At 46.6% G+C, this 24,218-nt stretch overlaps 1 long non-coding RNA gene across 1 annotated transcript; it reads left to right on the top strand.

Annotated features, from left to right (window-relative positions):
• Nucleotides 1-2,441: 2,441 nt before the first annotated feature.
• Nucleotides 2,442-23,866, top strand: LOC133369732 (uncharacterized). The gene is made up of 3 exons (XR_009758967.1): nucleotides 2,442-2,545; nucleotides 13,982-14,093; nucleotides 23,524-23,866. It is a non-coding gene; the product is annotated as an uncharacterized LOC133369732 (long non-coding RNA).
• Nucleotides 23,867-24,218: the final 352 nt, after the last annotated feature.

The following is a 24,218-nucleotide window of genomic DNA, read 5'->3' as shown; positions in this document are numbered from 1 at the left end:
GGGGAAAGAGTAACCAGTAGCCCTGCCATCACCTTCCAGTATCGCCCAGATCACATGGACACACTTCATATCAGCGTCTTTTCAAAACAATCCAAGGATGATACCATTCCACCACCTGTTGTGTGGCCTGATGATAGCTTCTTATCAAACATGTTTTTCTCAACCTTATCAGCAGTCCAGGTGCGCAAGGTCTTCAATGCTGGCCATCTCTCTTCGCTTCAACAAAAGTTCCAAGCAGCTGGCAGAGAGCTGGGCTTTTCTAGTGCTGTCATCCATTTTTCCTCCATTGTGGCTAGCGCCTCTGGTATCCTTAGGCCGGAGGTGGGGAACGCGTGGCCCTCCAAACATTGCTGGACTACAGCTAGGGATGGGGGAGACCGCGGCTGGCCCCAGGTGTGACTGGACCCTTTGGCGCCAGCCTGCCCTGGGGCCCCTGCTCCCAGCCTCCCTTACAGACCATGCAGGACCGCTCCACCTACCTCTTCTCTCTTTCTGTGAATGCCCTGTGCACTGGGTGCGCAGGTCACTGCCATCAACCAAGATGGCGGTGGAGGCTTCTCTAAGGGGCTGATACCCCCGCTGCGAACTTTGTTGATGGCATGCATGTGTGCTACGTTGCATGCGCACACTTGCCTGCCATGAATCAAGATGGTGGTAGGGGCATCAGCCCCTTAGAGAAGCCTTTGCTGCCAACTTGGTTGATGGCAGCTCCGCACGCAGGGCATTTACAAAAAGAGAGGAGAGGTAGGTGGAGCGGACATTCTATCAAGGTCACTTTTAGAGGCAAACCTGCCACATGTGCACTTTCCAAAACAATATGTGAACTGAAATTCGGCCATCCTTCAAAATTTGCACTTCTCCAGATTTTGTAGTCCATTTCTGCAGCCAAGTAATATGTACAAAAATGCAAGTACTAGGGTAAAGTGTGCATAATAATGCATATATTTGTGAAAATAATATACAAAAGTGCATTATATCAGGGGAAGCTGCTTTGCAAAAATGTGCACATCAGGCAAAACGACATACAAAAATGTGTTTATTGGGAGAAATTTGCAGTAAAATGTGGGAGAATTTTCATGAGGTTTAAAAAAATAATCCCAAATTGCTGTAAAAATGTGAACTGAATTTAAGATTGGAAAAATGAGAAATGGAGAGAACTGAAACAGACAGATCTGTAACTACAACTCACATCATTGGCCACATTGGCTGGGGACTGATGGGAGTTGGAGTCCAAGAACACCTGACATCCACAGGTTGCCCACCCCTGCCTTAGACTTACGGGATCAGCCTGCTGCCCTTAGGTGTGATGGAGGAGCCTGTCCTATTGCCAATGTGGAAGTAAGATTCAGTGACCCATCAGCCTCTGTACCTGAGATGGGGATGCACCGTTTTGTCCTTCACGGCAGGCCACAAACTGACTTGGAGTGGCCCTGCCAAGCGACAAGCGTTTTTAAAAAAACATGTGTGATTTTGGCCTACATCTTTCCCTCTAGCATCTCACATGGAGAATATCCCTTGCAAGTAACACATGATGAGAATGGGAAAGCATAGCCATGGTTTGTGGAGCTGCATGTGGGTTTCCTCTCACAAATAATGGCCCTCCAAGTATGCCAAGACCACCCAGAAATGGTATTGCAATAGGGACCTCCTGGCCATGTTCAACTTCTCGGAGAAAACTCCTTCAGTGTGGATTTTTCTGTCTCTGCCCAGGTGAAAGAAGAGGAACATCCTGCCTGCTAGAAAAGTTTTGTATGTGTATGTGAAATAGAATTTCCTCACAAACAGATATCAAGTCCACCATGGCTGAAGAAAGCTTACCTGTCTCTGCACCTGCCTCATGTATGTTTCAACTCTAAACACACTTAATTTCTCCCTCCGTTCAGACTGGCAGGGCTTTACAGAGTGCCTGGCACAACAATGGCACCTAGATTGAGCCTGATGCATGCACGTGTCAGCAGTAGAACCTGCCTCCGGTGACCGCCTTGGCTGCCCCATCAGCTACAGTGGCCACCAGTTGCTGCTGTATCCCACGCTTGTGCTGGTGGAGAGGCTCTCCCATAAGATCGGCTGCAAGCCGAGCTCAGACCCAAGAGCCCAAAATAGAACGCCACTCAGGCAATGCCAGGAATGAGACACCTGCTGCCAACAGCGGCTGCAATAAATGGGAAAAAGAAGCAGAGCGTTAAGCAAGCCTGCTTCCATTTAACATTCCTCCCTGTGCTTTGCGGCCTGGCTTTGGAGGATGCCTGATTCCCGCCCTGCCCTGTAAGGACATCCTTTAACACAGTGACTAAGCAACAGAAGAAAGAAGGAAGGAAAGCGACTGCTCCCAGGGAAAGGGATGGTGGGTGACTTGCGTCTTGCCACATTTCTCAGCAGTTGTGCTTTATGGCAGCAGGATGGCTTATGCCTGCACAGCTGCATTCAAGGGCTGTACAGACTTGGATTCAGTAAATATACAGACGCTGCTTTGGGGGGCAGTAGTTAGCTGTTGCATCATGATCTCAAGGTCCCAGAAGTGAGCTAAGCTGAAAGGCAACCAACGGTTAGTTTTGATTGCACCACTCTAATTTTTAAGCCTGGATTTATTTTCTTTCTTTCCTTCCCTCCCTCTCCCCCTCCCCTTCTCTTCCCTCTTCTGCTCCTCTTCCTGAAATAGCTGCTGGTTAGGCACCAAAAGAAACCTTGAGTTGTAAGCCATCATCACCACCAAATGTGAAGGTCACTTGGAATATTTCAATGTCCCCCTATGCTGCGTGAACTGGGGAAACTGTGACCCTCCATTTGTGGCTGGACTCCAGCTCCCATCAGCCCCCAGGGGCACAGAGTGGGGGAGGTTTGGTCCAACTGCAGCTGGAAGGCCACAGATCCCCCACCCTCTACTATAGAGAAATCATGTGCATAGACGTCAAGGTTTGCAGCAGAGGGCATTTTTTATGTATTTTGGGTGGGGTGGAGGGGGGATTTTTGCCTCAAAGGCATCTTACTGAGTGCTGTTGCACCCAGGTCCTGCTTGAGGGCTTCCCAAGATGTTGGACTATAGGGGCCATTGGCCTCATCTAGCAGGGCTCTTCTTATGTTCATCTATCAGACAGCTGATTTATGGACCCCCGCCCTCTGAATCCATCAAGCCTCATTTCATCTCTTCCAGACCAGGGATCGAGATAGGTTAAACAATGGAGCTGTTTCCAACACATCCAGAGTGTTAGGGCATCCATTTTTCAATGAGTGGGAGTTCAAGTGAGCATGCATAGGATGCTGCTTTAATGAGGCAGACCATTGGTTCATCTAGGGTTACTCACACTAGCCTCTACTTAAATATCTCTAGTAAAGTCCAACACCTCCTGCTCCATTTTTGAATAGCTCTTGCCATTTGGAAGTTCCGCCTAATATCTAGCCAAAATCTGATTCCTTGAAATTTCCATCTATTGAGCCTGCTCCATCGTCTGCATGGCAACTTTTCCCTAGTGTTTCCTAGCTTTACCTGGTGATGCTGAGGACTGAGCCTTTGGCCTTCTACATGCAAAGGATGTGTTTTGGCACTGAGCTACAGTATAGGTAGAAAGTCCAATAGGGAAATCAATCCAGTTGTAAAGTACTCTCCCATGAATGGCGAATGCTCTTTTGTTTGCAGAACTTCAGCTGTCTGTGTGGGTATAATTGGGAGGTGTGGCCCGAAACCAGCATATACTATTCCTATGTAGAATCCAGACCATGTTTCCCCCAGAACTTTACATCTAGGTATTGTAGACTCCTTCCAACCCCTGCTGTGTTTCATATCTCATAAGCTGAATAGGGAATGCCTGACAAATGGTACCTAGGAGTCCAAGGAGTAACATAGTGCAACTGTGGGAGAATTGAGCTGAAGATTGTCAACACTGGGGAAAAAAACTCAGTTTGGCCTCTTCCTGTGCCTTTAGCAACAGAAATCAGCTAGTGAAGCTTTTTCCAGAAGCTTTATCCCTGTAGGGAAGGGGAACCTGTGGCTGTCCAGTTGCTGCTGGACACCAGCAGCCCCAGTAAGCAGGGCTAATAGTCAAGAATGATGGGAGCTGTAGTCCAGCAACATTTGGAGGACCACAGGTTCCAGAACCCCACTTTATCATGTGCCTGTGTCAGCTGGCCAAATTGTTTCTAAAGACAGAAGAGCAGAGACAGATCAAAAAGTTGGCAAATTAATATAAGCAACCCCTCCCTCCCAGTCATGCAATATTTTATTTTAATTGGCTTGGATCTGAGACTTTCTAAATAGAAAACCAGATTTTCACAGAACCTTTCCATGCTTTTGTGTACAGTTTTATATTGTGCATTCATTTTTAGTTGCACTGAGTCCTAGCTATTCTGTAGACACAGCAACAGTTGGGAACAGCATGTCCTCTCCTCTGAGCAGGCTGCTGTGTAATCCTCACTGTAGCTTCTTGTTTTCCTAATCTTAAATTCTATATATTGGTCCCAGGCTATGGTACATAGCACATGAAGCCAGCACCCTGCTGAAGCTAAGCAGTGTCAAGTCTGATTAGTTCCTGGTTGGGAGACTGCCTGGGAACCATATGTAAGCTGGCTTGGGTTTCTATCATGAAAAGAAAGGTGAGGTATAAATGTAATAAATAAATAATAAATACATTTCTGCATCAGTTTGCAATTGTGCTGTAGAAAAAGGCCTCATAAAAATTCATCAGCATTTTCATACAAATTTCTCCAAACATACACATTTTTATATGTAATTTTCCCTTATAGCATTTTTTGCAAGCAATTTCCCCAAACATCATGCATTTCATATCTTATTTTCACCAATATATGCATTTTCATGCACAGATTTGTACACAGTTTTATTAGGTTAGAGACCTGCACCACAAATTCAGAGAAGTGTGAATTTCGAAGTGTAGCTGTGTTTTGATTTGTGTGTCATTTTTGGAAACTGCAAATCAGGTAAGCTTGCATTAAAATCCTAACCAAATCCCTCCCATCCCCAGTTGCACTTGGTTCCTGTTGAAATCAATAGGAGTTAAGTCATCCAACCCACAATATGGAGGGTTACTACAGGTTTGTTTTTTTTTACAAACTGGGGCCAAAAGGCCAACCACAAGATTTCCATGTAGAGCACAAATGAAAACAAAGTCCATAAAAAGAAGGAACTCCAATCAGACCCCATCCCAAACTGGTGACAAATTGGCGAAGCAAAATGAAATTGTGGAGTTGAAATTCATTTGTAGATTTTACGCTGTCAGGCTTGGGCTCAGCAGGGAGTGAGAGTTTCTCTCTCACTTTAGAAAGTCATTGTGCTTCTTTAAGTGCTTGTGTTTAAGTGCTTTAAGCCTTTGCCAACCAGATGCCCTCCAGATGTTTTGGACTGCAACTCCTATGCTGCCTGAACCATGCTGGCTGGGGCTGATAACACCTGGAAGGCCACAGGTTGATGAAGGCTGGGGGAAACTGTTTATCCTTGGTGTCTTCAGTGCCATAGGACTAAGCAGTGCCAGACCAATTCACACCCTCTTTGACTGGATCCTTTGTTCTTTTGACTATTACTACTTTTTTTTTTTGCACTGCATAGCAATGTGACACACCTATCTCTTGGATTGCAGACTCTGCCCTCATCTAACAGCCTGTCTATCTGATGAAGTCGATTCTAGTCCAGAAAAGCTTTTGCCGTGCACAAAAAAGTGTTAATCTTTAAAGCAGCACAAGACACTTCTAAAGCCCACAGTTAAAGCACATGACTTCCCCAAATAATTCCTGGAGACTGTAGTTTACCCTTTACAAAGTTACAGTTTGCAGGACCTTTAACAAACTACAGTTCCCAGGATTTTGGGGGGTGACGTCATGTGCATGGAATGGGGGATTTGGAATCCCAGTGTACACAAACTCTTTTTGCCATCTATGGCAAGCTTTTTCCCATGGCAAGCCATGTCGGCTCCTTCATCGCGTTGATGAAGAGGGGGATGGGCCCCCTGATTTATAGCTGGGCTTCCACCTTGCACTCCCTCCTATTTAAAAATAGCATTTTCAAATTCCAAACTTGGGACCTGGTGAAAGAGTTTAGCTGCCTGGCTGAGCCTCAAAGAAAGCAATGGTCGGCTAGAAGCTGAGAAGGGTTAGTGATGGAACAGACAGAGAACAATAAAAAAGCCTCCTCTAAGAGTTATTTTTCTCTAAAGCAGAGCTTAAGTGGATTGGGGGTACAGACTGAGGAGTCCCACCCCGCAGCATGGATTGTTGTTGCAGCCCTGCCCACACGCTGCCGTGTGTGCACCTCCCCCCCCCCCAATGATCCTGGAGTTTCGTCGGCATCCCTTTGGGAGCTGAGATCCACCTGTCTAAAGCATCTTGAAATCAACAGAACAAGTTTTCTTTGGCATTTAGTGGCTGAGCCTTATTCAACCCCATGCCTGCTCTTCATGAGAGTTCCCCTGCTGGATTCTGGAACAATGCTTATCAGGCCTGGACAGCCTCTGATACAGTAAGCTGGATAAAGCCCATCATTGCCACCCAATGTCTGGCAGCCTTAACAGAGGTTTGATTAATTTCTGCTCGGCTGCCTGCCTCAAGACTATGAAAACAAGACGACCTGACGGGCCATGCCGTGCAGATGATGGGCTGTGTTCATGCTTGGTGGGTCACAGACCCTTGGGTGGGTTGCCTAGCCTAAGAATGGGGGAAGAAGTTTGATTCAATTCACATTTAATGGCACATCTTTCCAAAGCAACATGCCAGTGGTGGCTGGTGGCTTCATGTCAGTGGAGCCGTGGAATCTGCTCCAGGTTTAAGTGCCTTGGGACACCTCCTTTAAAGTTTGGACTAAACCCAAGGCAGATTCCACTGCTTTACTGACACGGAGCCACCAGCCGCCACTGCCTGCACTGCAAGGGCTGCTCCACCTATGTTTGCCTCTGCCCCTGCCCACCACTCGTGGACACCCTATGGAAGGATGCCCTTGAGGGAATCGAGCCCCCAGGCTCCCCACCCATGATTTAACTCAAGTCACTGGTTTTATACATATTCATGCTTAGATGTCTTGAGCCCCTACTTGTCCCAAGCTGCACATGCAGGGCTTCTGTGTGTACACATATATGCACAAAGGCTCTATTACTCGGACCTTCCGATGAATAAACATGTGGCAGTCAGGCGTAGTGACAGGGGATGCAATGTGGATTCCTTTCACCCATTCACCAAACGCATGAAAAGGGTTCATGCCATTGGTGAAGTGGGATCCATACCATGGGTGAAGGACTGCTAGACCTGCTCCTGAAGTCTTCACCCTAAGAGAATGCTGCCACTATTAAGTCATCTCTTTGCCGCCCAGCGGAGCTTTTTAGAGTTGTCCGAGGGCTACTTCATTCTGGCCCTGAGGACATGATAGTGCAATCGGTAGCCCGCTGTAATGAATTTGCTGGGCACTTCCAGAATAAGATCTTATGCATCTGCCGGGACTTGGGGTCCCAGTTTACAGCAGTTGATCCTAATGAGGTGTCCGGAGCACAGTCTTGTCATGTTTTATTGGATGAGTTTCAGTTGGCTCAGCTCGAGGACGTGGACAAGGTACTTGGACAGGTGCGTGCAACCACTTCTACACTAGATCCTTGCCCCTCCTGGCTAATAAAAACTAGCAGGGATGGAACAGCTGGCTGGGCCAGGGAAGTGATAAACGCCTCTTTACGAGAGGGAGTGGTCCCTGGCTGTCTGAAAGAGGCAGTAGTGAGACCACTTCTGAAAAAACCTTCCTTGGCTACAGACCAGTAGCGAATGTTCCATTCCTGGGCAAGATCTTGGAACGAGTGGTTGCTGCCCAGCTCCAGGCGTTATTGGATGAAACCGATTATCTAGATCCATTTCAATCGGGTTTTAGGCCCGGTTTTAGCACCGAGACAGCCTTGGTTGCCCTGTACGATGACTTATGTCGGGAGAGGGACGGAGCGAGTGTAACTCTGTTGATTCTCCTTGATCTCTCAGTGGCTTTTGATACCATCGACCATGGTATCCTTCTGGAGAGGCTTGTGGAGTTGGGAGTTGGGGGCACTGCTTGGCAGTGGTTCCGCTCCTACCTGGCGGGTCGTCTCCAGAAGGTAGTGCTTGGGGAACATTGCTCGACACCGTGGGCTCTCCAATGTGGGGTCCCGCAGGGGTCAATTATGTCCCCCATGCTTTTTAACATCTACATGAAGCCGCTGAGTGCAGTCATCAGGAGTTTTGGAGTGCGCTGCCACCAGTACGCTGATGACACGCAGCTCTATTTCTCCTTTTCATCTTCTTCAGGTGAGGCGGTCAATGTGCTGAACCGTTGCCTTGCTGCGATAATGGACTGGATAAGAGCTAATAAACTGAGGCTAAATCCAGACAAGACTGAGATGCTGTTGGTGGGTGATTTCTCTGATCAAATGGTGGATATGCACCCTGTTCTGGACGGGGTTACACTCCCCCTGAAGGAGCGGGTTCGTAGTCTGGGAGTACTCTTAGATCCTTCACGGAATGCGTTCTACCAACTTCGGTTGGTAGCCCAGCTACGTCCCTATCTGGACAGGGAGGACCTCACCTCAGTTGTCCATGCTCTGGTAACCTCTCGATTGGATTACTGCAATGCGCTCTACGTAGGGCTGCCTTTGAAGACGGTTCGGAAACTACAGCTTGTGCAAAACGCGGCGGCCAGGCTGATAACGAGGACCAGGCGGTCCGAATATATAACACCTGTTCTGGCCCGCTTGCACTGGCTACCTATATGTTTCCGGGCCAGATTCAAAGTGTTGGTTTTAACCTATAAAGCCTTATACGGCGCGGGACCACAATAGCTCCTGGAACGCCTCTCCCGATATGAACCTGCCCGTACACTATGTTCAACATCGAAGGCCTTCCTCTGAGTTCCGACTCATAGAGAGGCTCGGAGGATGGTTACAAGAACCAGGGCCTTCTCAGTGGTGGCCCCCGAATTGTGGAATAGTCTTCCCGTTGAGGTGCGCTTGGCGCCGACATTGCTATCTTTTCGGCGCCAAGTTAAAAGCTTTCTCTTTGCTCAGGCATTTTAGTTTAATATGTTCAAATTGGTTTTAGATTTGTGGATTTTTATATATATGTTTTTGTACTGATTTATGTGATTTTATTGTATATACTTTCTGTTGTACACCGCCCAGAGAGCTATGCTAGTGGGGCGGTATAAAAATTTAACAAATAAATAAATGTCCCCAGGTCAGGGGTAGCCAACATGGTGCCCCCCATACATTTTTAAACTCCAACACCCATCAGACCCAGCCAGCATGGCCAGTCACCAGCGATGACGGGAGCTGTAGTCCAACAACATCTAGAGGGTATCACATTGTTTATTATTATTTATTTATTAGATTTACATCCCACCCTTCCTCCCAGTAGGAGCCCAGGAGCACATGGGCTATCCTTGCCCCAGGTCATTGAACGCTTCAACCTAAACCAGGGGCGGGGAACATTTTTGGATAAAGATCTGGGCCCCACCCTGCAGGCCAACTGTGCAGGTGGGCAAAGCAACCCACCTCTCAATTACATGACAACATTATGATGTCGCATGACTGACAGGTTCTCCCATCCATCTGTCAAGATCCCTTGTGTGGGGTTCCTAAACTTGGGAACCGCCATGCAAGGGGCATTGCCAGCCCTATGCCTTGCCAGCTGCTCCATGCTGACCCTTTCACCCTCCAATGTGAAAGGAGCCTCGTGGAGTGGCTTCAAAGCGCAGCGCTGGGAGGGAGGAGCGCTTTCCGTCTCCTGGAGCAAGGGGGGCTGCCTTGCTGCAGCAAAGGAGCAGAGGCGGCATTCCAGCCATTTGAAGCTCCTGGTTGTTCCTTTGAAGTCCTGCCCTTACGAGCCCCACACCTGATGTCAAGTGTGATGTCAGGTGTAGGGTGGATGGGTGTGGCTTCTCCAAAATGTCCTTGTGGGCCAAAAGGAGATGCCTGGTGGACCAAGTGTGGACCATGGGCTGAAGGCTCCCATCTCTGACCTAAACCCTGGTTCACTGTGTTTCAAATTAAGCACACTCTGTCCTGACGGAAGAACCCTCAGACGGGAGCAATGTGGTGCTGCATTAGGGAATAAAGCAACAGCGCTGCTTAGCCAGGAATTTTGTTTCCACCAGACGCTCAGCCAATCCTGGAGGCATCAGAGGAAGGAGACCATCAATCATCAAACAATTCTGCTTCTCACTGACCTCCAGGGTCTCTTGCTCATTATTTTAGAGCATTTTGTTCTGGCAGAGAATTTCTGAGCAAGGATAATCACATGAGTTCAAAAACCTTTGGCCTGGAAGAGCACACAGCGAGGAGGAAACAGGGTTCCAGCTCTGGGTGAAAACAAAGCAGTGTTGGCTTTTAGAGTTGGAAGAGACTGTGAAGGTCATCCAGTCCAACTCCTGATAGAGGGCTGTCCACCCTCTGCTAAAATACTTCCAGTACACTTCTTGAGGCAGTCTGAACTACCATCAAACACTGTACCTGTATATTTCCTTTGGAAAAAGGCCTGTTCAGCCTATCACTCTTATGAGATATTGGAGAAGGGCCGTAGCTCAGTGATAGAGCATCTTCCTTGCATACAGAAGGTCCCAGGTTCAATCCCTGGCATCTCCAGATAGGACTGGAAGAGAACCCTGCCTGAAATCCTGGAAAACTGCTTCCAGTCAGTGTAGACAATGCTGAGCTAATGAGCCAATGCTCTGATTAGTATAAGGCAGCTTCCTATGTTCCTGATGATTTGCCCAATTTCTTAACAGTATGTTGCTTAGTTGTGGGGAAGAGCCATTGCTCAATGGTACAACATCTGTCTTGCATGCAGAAGGTCCCAGGTTCAATCCCTGGCATCTCCAGGTAAGACTGGGAGAAAACCCTACCTGAAACCCAGAAGAGTTGCTGCCAGTCAGTGTAGACAATACGGAAGTAGATGGACCAACAGTCTGACTCTGCATAAGGCAGCTTCCTATGTTGGGATGGTGACTCAGTTTTCAGCATTCTCTGCAACCAGGTGCCAGAACAAAACAAATGATTTTGTTATTCCACAAAAGGAGCAAAGCATGACAAGCTTGGGACTGGAGATCAGGGTGTTGTTGGATGCTTAAAGGGCTTGAGGCACAGGCCTGTGACATAAAATTGGACAGATAATCTACAGCGTGCCTGTGGGCAAACTAGGATGTCTGGTGCTGCGATCTCATTGGCGCTGCCATTTGCAGTGCACCCAGCTGTCCTGCCAGCATTTCCCAACCTTGGGTCACCAGATGTTGTTGGAGTACAACTCCCATCAGCCCCACCCGGCATGGCCTATGGTCAGGTGTTATGGGAATTGTAGTCCAGCAACATTGGGGACCCAAAGGTTGGGAAAAATTGCTGTACAAAAATTAATGTTTTTTAAAGTTTTTATAAAAGGGGGGAAAGGGTAGAAAATCCAGGGTCCATCTCAAAAGTCTTAGAGCTCCCTCTCCATTGAAAAATGCCCCTGCAGGGGATGCTTCAATTTCCTTCAGAAATGTGTACAAATCAGATCAGATCTCCAGCATTGAGGGCCGCTGGAAGATCTGTAAGGAAGGTCCAGTTGCTGATGTCCAGCTGTTGTCCACAGGATTCATTTATCTCAATGGAGTCATGGCTTCCGGATTGGTGATGAGGCTGACTGGAATGTGCAGAAAGTAAATTTGGATGAACTTTGCTACCATGTACAGAATGTTAAGATCATGGATAATGAAGTGTTTCAACAGTGAAGTGTGTGAGAAAAATGTTCAGATTTTAAAAAATGGGCTTTGGGGATACAGGGGAAGTGTTGATATACTTCAACCATTCTTTGGTTATGGCATGGCCCCAGACCTCATGGCCCTGCGGCAATACAGCAGATGACATTTTCCGATGGGGCATCCCGCTTGTTAAAGTTCCTTCCCAATGGGGCTCGCCTTGTGCCATCTCTATTATCCTTTAGGCAGCGTCAGGCAAGAAGCCTTTTGATTCCCCCACATCTCAGTCTCTCTTAATTAGCATTTTGTTGTATTATAAGTGTTTTTTACTGAAATATTGATGAAATGTTGGCAAGGGATGAAGAATGATACATAAATCCCATAGACAGACAGACAGACAGACAGACAGACAGACAGATAGATAGATAGATAGATAGATAGATAGATAGATAGATAGATAGATAGATAGATAGATAGATAGATAGATAGATAGATAGATAGATAGATAGATAGATAGATAGATGGGAAATGTCATAGGATCTGCCAGTTCCGATGTATTCACTTTGGAGGTTAAGACTACAGTCCTGTCCTACAAAACTTTCCTAGGAGTAAGCCCTGTCCTGCTACACACTTACAATCCAAATCCCACTTACTTGGAAGTAGGCCCCACTGAATTTAGTAGGACGTACTTGTGAGTGTAGCATTGCACTGTAAACCCCACTGCCCTTAATTACACTTACTTTAAGTAGACATACATGGTATTGCACTGGCAGACTTCTTTTTTTTTAAAGCTAAGTACGCAGAACTTCCAGCCAGGCTGGACTTTTTTGTTTGTTTAGCAATAATAAAATAATTTTAACAATATTAAAAATAAATAAATAAAAATCTCCACAGTGTGAGTTTCTCTAGGCCTGAATGTGGCAAGGAGGATTACATCAGAGGCAAGGTATGCGGCTCAGCCGGAATGCAGCCACAGGCCGAAACATGCACCCTCGCCAGGCCCTGACTTTGGCGAGGAGATTTGCTGGAAAAACCTTGAACAAACAGCCCCTTTCTTTGCACGCATAGAGTCGACTGGATGCAGAGGAAGACCTGCACGTCCACAAATCATCTTTCGGCAATGCACAAACAATGGAGTTGGGCACATGCCAAGCAGCTGGCAGAAATAGTTTGGGAGCCCAGCAAAATATGCACCATTGCCGTCTTCTTGCAAAAGCAAGAGCTTCCTTGTAAGAAGAGGGAGCTGTAGGTTGGAATGGACAAACTTGTCAGTCTCAGTTTCTCTCAGTTTCTAATTTTTCCATTCTTAAGTCCAGTTCACCACATTGCCACATCAGTTTGCAATTTTTTTTTACAAAAAGTCCACCCGAAAGTTTGTCAGTATTTTAGTGCACATTTCTCCTAATACACATCTTTTTGCATCCAATTTTGCCCAATAAACCATTTTTTTCAAGCAACTTCTCTTTATATAAATGCATTTTGTATGTATTTTCACCAATATGTGCATTTGAAAAATGGACTGCCTTCAAGTCGATCCCAACTTAGGGTGACCCTATGAATAGGGTTGTCATGGTAAGCTTGGAGGCTAACTAAGAGGTCTTCTGTATCATTAAAAGTTGTGCAGGGGGAAGGGAGAATTTCCCCTTGTGGTTTTTCCCATTATAGTGTTGCAAGAACACCTGCACTTGACGGAATTTTCTCTTCTCTTAAAGATACAGAATCATTCTCAGGCCCTGAACTTGGCAACCCTACTCTCTGTCCTGCACTCAGGCAAGCAAGAAGCATAATCAGAGTTCAAGGACACATTTCTACCAGGAAAAAAGCCCTCAGGGAGGATGCAAAGCAGGACCAGTAGTGTTGTGGCTGGGGAAAGTGGTGTGGCCTGGCGAGCGTTCTAAGCAGTGTGGCTGGTGGCTCCATATCAGTGGAGCAGTGGAACCCACTCCAGGTTTTAGTGCACTCTTTCAATGAGTGATCCAAGGTGCTCTATAGGACTAGAGCCTGACATCAGTAAATAGGAACAGTCCCTGGCGGATAAGGATCTTTATTTATTTAAAGCATTTCTCTTCCAGTCTGCAAAAGGCTCTTAAGGTGGCTTATGCATATCAGTGACAGAACATTATCTGCCAGTAGGCTTGTAATCTAAAAGGCATGACCCAAAAGAAAAAGAGATTGGGAGGGAGGAGGAAAAAAACAAGATCAGGTGCTTTATTTTAAGGACCCACTCTATTTTTGTGATTGTAAGTTTTTATATTGTGTGAAGATGAAGAGCAGATTAATAATAATAATAATAATAATAATAATTCTTAGTTACAGAGTTCTTCATCAGCTGGAATGGAAAGATTTAAAGGAGAGGAGGTGCTAAAAGTTGCTGGTCTTTCAGAAGAGCTGATAGAGATGTCCATCTCTCCTTCTGCTGGGGGTGAGTTAGAGTATTTGTGTGAAAGGTGCCTGTTCTGATTAGGTGGAAGCCAGTTATCCAAGCTCTGAAAAGCATAATGACCTGATTTTCTGAATAAAACCCACAACAGTTCATGGCTACTGAGTGGCAGTTTTCATATCCTCTGTGCAAAAAGTTGCTCAGGATATCACAGCAGATAATTGGAAGAGAGGCAACACCCAGCGATATGGTCTACTTGGAGGAAAATCCACTTTTACCAAGGACTACTGCTTTCAACGCTGAGTATTAACAAATGCATGTTAGAATAAAAGGGAAATTCTCCTCTAAGCACTAATAGACTCTCCCCTCCCACTGCATCAGATCAAATGGTTTCTAAATTTTATTTTATTCTTTTTTTTAGCAACCTAGGAAGCAAACCTCCCTCTCTTCCCATTTCCGGTTGTCATCACATCTCTATAGTAACCATCTTGTCACTTTCACCTGTGAAATCAGTGCGGCCCATTTTGCACATGCGACAGAGGAATGAAAGGAATAAAAATGAAGGTTCCTGTATGTTTTGCCCTGCAGGTCAAAGAGAGAGAGGGTGGTGCAGTGGTTAGAACTAAGCCCCAGAAGGCTGAGGCCCTGTCCTGTAAGGCTGATGACTTCCTGGGGGGATTAATAGGAAAAGGGATTGCAAATAAAATGGTCAGTACTGTCATGCCACTATGCAAATAAAATGATCAGTAGTGTCATGCCACCATGCAAATCACTGTGGTGATGGCACTTGGAATACTGTATATGGCTTTACCTCAGAAAGGATATTGCAGACTTGGAAAAAGTTCAGAAAAGGGCATCAAGACTGACCTAGGTCTGATTGCTGCAACAGCGCTAGGCTGGCACAGTAATCTGCCATCCCCCCTTCTGCCATCGCCATCATGTGTGGCAAGGCTGCGCCCCAGCATTTCATAACATCCTCTTGAGCTGGGGGGGGGGGAGAAAGAAAGTAAGGATTGACCCCTAACATTTTTTTAAATGAGTGCTTAGAGTCTGAGCCCCCTGTTGGCACTGGGCCTGGTACAGGATTGCCCCCTGTAGCTCCTTCTCAGTGGCCCTGTGACTCAGTTTACTTAATGGTAAGGTCAGCCTTGTGTTTACGGGCCAACTATATCCGGAACAGCTAACGTGGTGCCCTCCAGATGCTGTTGGACTACAACTCCCTGCAGCTAGGGCTGATGAGAGTGGTAGTCCAACAGCATCTAGAGGGCACCACGTTGGCTACCCCTGGATTATGTATACATAATCTTCATGCCAATTAAAAGGAAAAGTGGAAGTGAGCATTCATCAAACCCAAGCTAATATACTCAGGCAAAACAATGCATGCGTTGGATTTCAAAGGACTTGCACATCAGGTTTCCAAATCAAATGTGATTTTATTAACTTCTCTCTTGGCTGCTGCCTCCTGACTCTATGCATCTGAGGGGGAAGTCAAAGCAGGGTGGAAACTGTCAAAGGAAAGTAGAAGCAGTCTTGAAATTCCAGGCAGGTGGCCAGGCTGTCGGCCTGGTGTGCTGAACAGGATTCATGCCGGAAACAATCAACAAGAGCTGCAGGGGTTGTTTTAGACCCACTGGATAGCTAATAGACACCAAGTGTGGGGGACCCTTTGCTCCTCCTCAGCTGAGTTGTGACAGAAGTTCAAACCAGGGGACTAGGACGCAGACGAACTATCCTAAATTTGTCAGATCCAAAACTTTCACCATCAAGTTCCAAGGAAAATAATCCCTTTTAGAATTGGGCGGTTTCCGGATTTGTAGAAGCTGTCTCCCTCTGGTTGGGTGGCCCCTTTTTGCATTGTCGAGAAGGAGGACTAAAGAGATCCTGCATTTCTTCATGCCCATTTTATCCTCACAACAATCCTGTGAGGTAGGTTAGATGGAGAGATAGGACCAAGGGAGCTTCAGGGCAAAGAGGGAACTTGAACTGGGTCTTGCTAGGCCTAGTCCGACACTTAAACCACAGCACCACACTTTTTTCAGAGTAGATAATGGCTAGGGAGAGTGATCATGATGTATACCTCCAGAAAGGTTTTGACCAGAGGCAGCAGTGCAGAAAAGACCTACATACCTACATCCCAGGAAACAATTCTCTTTAAAACTGTGGCTGCATACACACCATCCATTGAAAGCACATGAATTCCCCCATCTGGGAACTGTAGAGTGCTGGGAGCTGTAGCTCTGTGAAGGGTAAACGTCAGTTCCCAGGATTCTTTGGGAGAAGCCATGTCAGTGGATGGTGTATATGCAGGCTATATAGCAGGGGCAAAGGAATCTTTTTCAGACTGAGGGCCACATTCCCTCGTGAGCAACCTGCTGGGGGCCACATGCCAATGGCAGGTGTGGCTAAAGTAGTCATGCCCAGGAATACATCACTCTCCATCCAGGCAAGCAAGAGGCACGATCATAGCTCAAGGACACATGCCAACGAGGTAAAATCACCAGAGAAGGGTGCAGAGTGGTTTCAGTGAGGGGTGTGACTTTGGTAGAGTCCCAAGGGCCAGATTAGAGAGGTCTGGAGGGCCGCATTTGGCTCCTGGGTCTGAGGTTCCCTATCCCTGCTGTTGAGGAACTCGCCCCTGCCTTTTCCTCACTATTCAACAAACACCTACTTTCTTTTGGGACTGTTTAACATAAGCCCTTTTCTCTTCTGGCTTCCTCCTTAATGGCCGGCTGTCTTGCCAGACTGCAATTGAGAGGCATTTCTTGTGTGAGCTATATAATGCAATGAGGCTCTGTTTGTGGCTTTGAATGCTATTTTGAATGAAGATGTTTTGCTGTGGCTTGGGGAAAGCAGAGCAGGCGTTGGCAGCAACATAGTGGGCTGCTGTGTATGTGGTGCGAGCCATGATCAAAGCACACGTCAATGCTTTTTCTACTTGTGAGTCAATGCAAACAGATTTGGGCCACAATTCAATGGGAAGTTTTCTTATGCAAACCCTGTTGAAATGGATAAGGGGTTGTGCAAGAGCATGAAGAAGAAGATGCACAGGCACCCTCCTCCAGATATTTGTATATATTTGGGGATATCAGTAGGGCCCCGCTTTCAGGCGTTCAGCTGATGCGGCGGCTTTCAATCAGGGGAAATTCCCCATTTTAAAGCCAATGCCGTTTTGCAGCATTTTTGCGTCATTTTCGCGCGACATGACCCATTACAGTCAATGGGTTCCGCTTTACAGTGATTTCCGCTTTACGGCAGGGGCCTGGTCCCTAACCCGCCGTATAAGCGGGGCCCTACTGTATATATATATAAAGACAGGAAATGGAAAGTCTGTTGCGCACTGTGAATCTGTGCATAGTTTTACCATAGGAAGTCACACTTCTGATTCGCTTCTCTGGGAATTTTCCCCGCTTTCTGACTCCTGTCTCTGAGAATTCACTGTCCTTATGTTTGCTTCTTGGGATGCCGTGTTAAAACTGGGATCGGGGATGGAAAGTGAGTTGGTGATGCTATAGACACTAGCCAACAGTTGCCTAGAGATGGGGGGAAATTTAATTTCAGTTCACATATAAAGGTGAACCTATCAAATTAGCACTTGCCGAAAGTATACGTGAACAGAAACATAGCCATCCTTCAAAATTTGCACCTCTCTGAATTTTGCAGTGCAGTTCTCCTGCCAAGTAATATATCCAAAATGTGTCTACTAGGGTAAAGTGTGCATAAAATGCATATATTAGTGAGAATAACTAATCAACACCCAAAAACAAATAACATGCAAAACTGCATTCTATAAGGGACAATTGTTTTGAGAAAATATGTATATTAGGGAAAATTCCACAGACAATGTTGTATATTATGATAAATTTGCACTAAATGCTGAATTTTCAGAGGATTTGTTTTATATATATTGCAAACTGATGTGGAAATTCAGAGAACTGAACACGATTGGAAAAATGAAAAACGAAGAGACACCAAAACTGACAGATTCATCTATGCCCCAAGGTGCCTCACTTTTCCTTGGTTCAAACTGAACCAAGCAGAATCTTGAAAAACATGCCCCAGAATTCACCCTGAGACAGAAAAAAACATTTCCCCCTCAATCACAGGTATGGCGCTTTAAAACGGCTCTTGCGGCTCTTAAAATGTGATGACTGTTAACCCATTCATTACTAGAGCAGGGCTTGTAGCTCAGTGGTGGAGCACGTGCTTTGCATGCAAAAGGTCCCAACTTTAATTCCTGGGTAAGACTGGGAGAGGCTGTGATGCCCTTCCCTGGCCCTCCCTGTCAGGTTCCTACCTGCTCATGGCTACTGCCTTTCACTAGGCACCACCAGGGACTCCACCAGTCCGGACTGTCCTTTTTTATGGTTTCTCTCTCCGCTCTAGCACAGATCTCAATAGATCCCCCTGCTAGGCAGCACCACCAGTCACATTCTACAACCAATGTTCCCAGAGACCTTGCCTGAGTCTCTCTATCCGGTTACATTTGTGACTGCGTGCCTATGCTGTTCCCAACCCCCTTGTATCAATGCAGATAACTCATAACTCGGGGTTGCTCTGGATACTAATAATGTTATCTTCTCCTCTTCACCGCTGCCACCATTTGTTACTGTTTCCCTTCAGCCTTGGTTATTACCTTACCCTCCCTTCTGGTCTGTGAAACCCCAGCCAAGGATCAGGCCTTCGGTAAACCAAAATAGTATTTATTAAATAACATTAATAACAAGATAACTTTGATAATGATCTACAAGCTTATTACTGTGATATTTGACTTATTACTAATCCGAACTCCACCTCCCTCTTTCTCCACACTCTCCTGACGTACACCAACTCACACCCACCTCCAAACTCCACCAAAACAACCCACTCACGTCCACCCAGATTCAACTGTCATCCTTCCATTTATACTCTCAGCCATCCAAACACTCAGCCAATTATCCAGCATTCTACTGCTCATTTACTCCCCCTCCTCTTTCATTCCACTTACCATGTATCTTCTATACAAACAGCACTTACCATATTTACATTAATACAGGAACATCACAGAGGCACTTGCCTGAAACCCAGGAGCTGCTGCCAGTCTTGGTAGACAATGCTGAGCTAAATGGACAAAAGTTCTGGCTCGCTATAAGGCAGCTTCTGATGTTTCCCAAGGCCGTGCTGCTGCAGACATTCTAGAAGACTCAGACTTCAGGAAAAGTGCAGAGCCTCAGACACGGCCCCACCAGTACACACACAGGGAAATGCATAATCACTAAAACACTCGCTGACATTTTACTGGGCTTCAGCACCAGAGCAACTCCCAGATTTCAGCTCTGGATAAGAATTTCCTCGTTTGGCTCTGTCTAGACCTAAACATCTTTCTGGCTTATGGTCAGGAGGTCAAAATAATAGTGAGAAAGACAAAGTTCTACACATACACCCACCCACACCCAGTATGGTGGCCGTGTGTCCTACTTTACAGAGGGCAGTCCTCTATTTGACAGTTTAAAAGAGCTATAAGAAGGGAAAGCAGAGTCCATGAAGCTGTCCACCCGCAGGTAGCGCCTGGTCTGTAGACTGAGCAGGTAGGCACACACTCACCTGGTCACGGTCTCCTTCCCCGTTCCAGTGAGATTGATTATACTTTTGTTTATATTATTATAGTAATTATTCCTATGTTTGCATATCCGGGGATAAATTAGCATGTGCAAATTTTATGTGGCAGGATGCTGCTTTCAATGCAGATGGGGCCTTGTTATAAATTAACTGCAGGATGGGTGCATTTTATCCTCGTGGACCACCACCACAAGTGGAGTACAACAGATGTTAGCCTGGGGCAGTATTTTTTCAAGCTTTAATTGATTTATCTCTGGCATTTGTCAGCTGCCTTTCTTCTGAAGTACTTAAAGAGAGGACAGTCAAACAGCTGTAGTACAATAATGCTGGAAACAACCTGGCAGCTGGACCGCCATCTGTTGGGAATGCTTTGATTTGGATTCCTGCATTGAGCAGGGGGTTGGACTCGATGGCCTTGTGGGCCCCTTCCAACTCTTACTATTCTATGATTCTAAAATACAGCAGAAAAGGAGAAGTGCAATAATTAAAGAGTCTGAGAACATACAGCCCTGAAATAGTAGGCTCATTAAATGGCCCTGTCCTTAGGCAGAGTGAGGCAGCTGCTTCAGGAGACCGATGCTAGGAGGTGGTGGCAAGATATTGGAGGACAGAGCTGTATGTGCCATGTGACCTGCCCTTTGCCCACTAGGCTGGCCTGTTGCCCTCTGGTGGAGTGGAGGATATTGTCGAAGTAAGATTCGACTGTCACCCCAGTTGACATCTCTACATGGACTTGGGGAGGGGGCAGCCATCTTGTCTTTTGCCTCAGGCAGCAAAATCCCTTGGGCCAGCTCTGAGGGGGGAAAGCAATCAATCTTTGTTGCCTGAGGGAAAGTCCCCCCCTTGCCAAATTTTATGTACAAAAGTCAGTCAGATTGATAGGTAGCTGAATCTTACTTCAACACCGGTTGCCTCCACTGCACCCGAGGGCACCAGGCGCTCTTAGGAGGTGTGGGACAGACAGGCTATGTGGCAACACAGCTCCGTCCCCTTTGCCAGCACAGCCTGCCCTCCAGCATTTGCCTACCTGTGGCAGTTGCCTCACTCTGGCTCATGGGAGAGCCAACCTTCAGGGGCTGACCTTGAATTGAATCAATCAAGAAACAAAACATTTGGCTGAAAAACATTTGTAAAACTGGCACCTATAGGTGACCTAACAGCGAGGCCTCATGGATTCCTTTTGAGGAGGTTGTTCCAGAGAACGTTCCACCATAAAAAAGGACCTCTCCTCTGTCTTCCTTGCTTCACCAGGCAGTGGCTCCCGGAGAAGTGCTGGGTAAGCTATCTTGCAGGGATGTTTGTCTGCCACTCCTGATCTTCTTGTGGAACCTTTCAAGCCCTTCAGGGTCAGCATCAGGGATCAACATTGTGAGGGCCTCACCGAGGCCCATATCACAGCGGGAGGGGTAGCACTGCTGACCTCCAGGGTCCCCTGGCCTTCCTTCTCCATGTGGTTACTGCCAGTTCACTTGCCCTCCTCAAGTGTGAAAACAGAGGTGAGATCAAGGAGAAGGAGCAGCAGCCCTCACTTGCTCTGCCCTCACCCACTGGGCAGTAGTGTGGATTGGGCAGAGGAGAGGGCAAGCAAATGGGCAGTGATAAAAGTGGCAAAGAGGGAGGGGGAAAGCAAACGGGCAGTGATGGCAGTGGCAAGGAGGGATGAGGAAAAATGGGCAGTGATGGCGGTGGGAAAGAAGGAGAGGGCAAGCAACTGGGCAGTGATGGCAGTGACAAGGTGGGCCCATTGAGGCAGGGGGCGCTGAGGGTATTTTGCGTAAGGGCTTTCTAAAATGAGGAGCTATAATTGTTTGATGAGCTTCCAAGGAACTCCAGGGCCTGCTAGAAGGCATAGTTTGAAAACCCACTTGTCTGGGTTTGATTCTAAGCCAGCAGCTTCTTGGGCATAAGGAGCAAGTTCAGCATTCTACTTTCCTGTTTTTGCTATTCCATTCTGGAGAAATGACTCATCCTGCCCTAACCAGCAGGATCATGTAGGAGCTGGCAGCAGCACCCCTCGAATGGAGACGCCACATCAGAACTGATCTCCTTGAGGCAACAGTGGGGAGGACATGGGAGGGTGGAGGAAATGTTGCCTGCGTCATCCCCTTCCCTTCTCCTATGTGTGAGATGAATGCCGTGCTTCCCTCTCACCAGTCTGGACAGGCTCCATCCCCTTCCTTTCGGAGATACGATTCCAAAAGCATGCACTAAGACAGACAAGATTATTTCCTTGCTTGGAGGAATGTGAGGAATGTGATCGCTCATCCTGCTAAGATCTTAAACAATAAATGCATGCAAGCAGCTGGCAAAGTGGGGTCAAAGCCCACCACACACAAGAAAACTGAGGAATCCAGGGTATGGTCTGAAGGCACATGAGGCCACCATTTTGCTGAAGCTAAGGAGGTCTTGATCCAGATGGGAGACCATTTGGGAACCATACGTACTCCACTTTGGATGCCAGTGTGGTATAGTGGTTAGAGGGTCAGATGATGACCTGGGAGACTAGGGTTTGAATCCCCACTCCGCCATGAAGCTCACTGGGAGACCTTGGCCTAGTCACAGTCTCTCAGCCTAACCTACCTCACAGGGTTGTTGTGAGGATAAAAGGTGGAGGGAAGAATGATGAATGCTACCTCTAGCTTTTTGGAGAAAAGGTGGGATATAAATGCATTCATAATGATGGAAGAAAGGTGGGAGTTAATGCACGAGTGCTTTCCAAAGATACACTTGAAAGTGCAGGGCTGTGTGTGAGCCTCCTCCTTTTTGCTGGATCGTTTCTGGCCCATGAGGATCCAAAATCCAGTTCCTAGAGCTGACTGTACCATGAGCAAAGTGAAACAGACACCCCAAGTGGCAGATCTGAGTGCTGTTATGGGTGGTGGAGAGGGAGACAAATAGAGCTGATCCAGGGTCCACAGTCCAGCAGAAACTTATTTGCAGATGATTCTGGTTTGGGTTCAGAATCTGGGAAGTTACAACTAGTGACAGCACCAGAAATAAGTGTGTGTGTGTGTGCAGGGGTGTAGTTGTCCAGGGTCTCGGTGGAGTCTTAGACCCCTTACTTTTTGGGACCAGGGTCCCAGCAGAGTCCCTATGTCTCCAGCATCCTACAAGCCAATCAGCATGAAAGGGTAGTGTGTTAGCCACTGAAAAGTGTCTTCTAACATTCTTCCTTGTCCTTTCCTGCTGATTGGAATCAATCAGAGTGAAAGGTGGTGAGCTAGCCACTGAGAAGACTCTTTTCAGTAGCTAACCCTCTTTCCTTATTGGCTCCTAGGAACTTCTGTTGTTGTGGGAGAAGGCATTAGCAAGGATCTCATTCTCAACCCAGGGGTACAAAAGGGGGGGAGGGGTGTGGCTGTGACTATCATGAAGGGACCCTGCACTTCTGAATTTGCCACTACACAATTGTGTGTATGTGTATGCGCAAGTGCGTGTGCGCCTGTCTCTGCATAGAGAGGACAAAGTGCACTTCGGGGATGGGTGATTTCCCCCTCACATTAGATTTTTGAAAGAGAAATTTCATACTAATTCTCCCATCCTTAAACATATTTTCTCTGAAGTCAAGTCCTAATTGGCTTTGAAGACATGAACTTTCAAGTAAGCATGCTTAGGACAGCCTTTTATATTCGTTTCCAATTTATGATTCAATTATAGTTTGTACAAGAAAAGTGTGTTTCCTTCAAATAACCACAGGAATCCAGCAATAGGAGTCATTTGGGGAGGGGAAGCTACTTGTATGTCGGGCAGTCAACCCCCCCCCCGTTGCTAGCTATTTCCAATAGAAAGGTCTGGGGGTGAGCCATGTTGCAAGAGTGATCATATTTATCACTGTGAGGAGAGAGTAATTTGGATTTTCTGCCTTTTGTTTTCATAGGAAGCTGCCTTATACAGAGTCGGACCATTGGTCCTTCCAGCTGAGCACTATCTACACTGACCGGCAGCAACTCTCCAGGGTTTCAAGCTTCTCTCCCTGTCCTACCTGGAGATGCTGTGGATTGAACCTGGGACTTTCTGCATTCAGAACAGATCCTGTACCACTGAGCTAGGACCTTTCTGATTCGGTATAAGGCAGCTTCCCTCCCTCGCAGATCTACTGCTTCATGCCAAGTTTGGTCCTCGGACTCCATAAAGGCTTGGACCAGCCTTTACAGGCCATATAAATAATCTAGTAGGAGCCATTTCAAATGGACTATAAAACAGATGTACCATGCTCTAGTTTGCGGTTCTTTTTGCATTCTTCTGTGATCAGCATCTGTTTAAAAATGATAAAGTATTTTTCTCTTCCTTTGCATGTGTGTAGTGTTCATAGGTGCATGCCTAGTTTGTGGAGAGGGCTGGTGGTGCCAAAGGCTGCATCTCAACATGAGCCTACAGTCTTCCATTGCAAAGTGAGATTCAAACAGCTGTGAAGTGTGTCAGCAATAAAGGATTGCAAAAATATTTACTGACAGATGTTTTAATTTTATTCTAGATGCAAAAAACCCCCACATAAAAAACAAAAATCAAATAAAAATATTTTTAAAGAGTCATTCCTACATTCTCACAAAGTAGCTAACTTAGGGTTGCCAT

Source organism: Rhineura floridana, chromosome 14 (assembly GCF_030035675.1).
Source record: "Rhineura floridana isolate rRhiFlo1 chromosome 14, rRhiFlo1.hap2, whole genome shotgun sequence".
Taxonomy (NCBI): Eukaryota; Metazoa; Chordata; class Lepidosauria; order Squamata; family Rhineuridae; genus Rhineura; species Rhineura floridana.
Note: the sequence above shows the minus strand (reverse complement) of the source record. Positions and strands in the feature narration are given on the sequence as shown.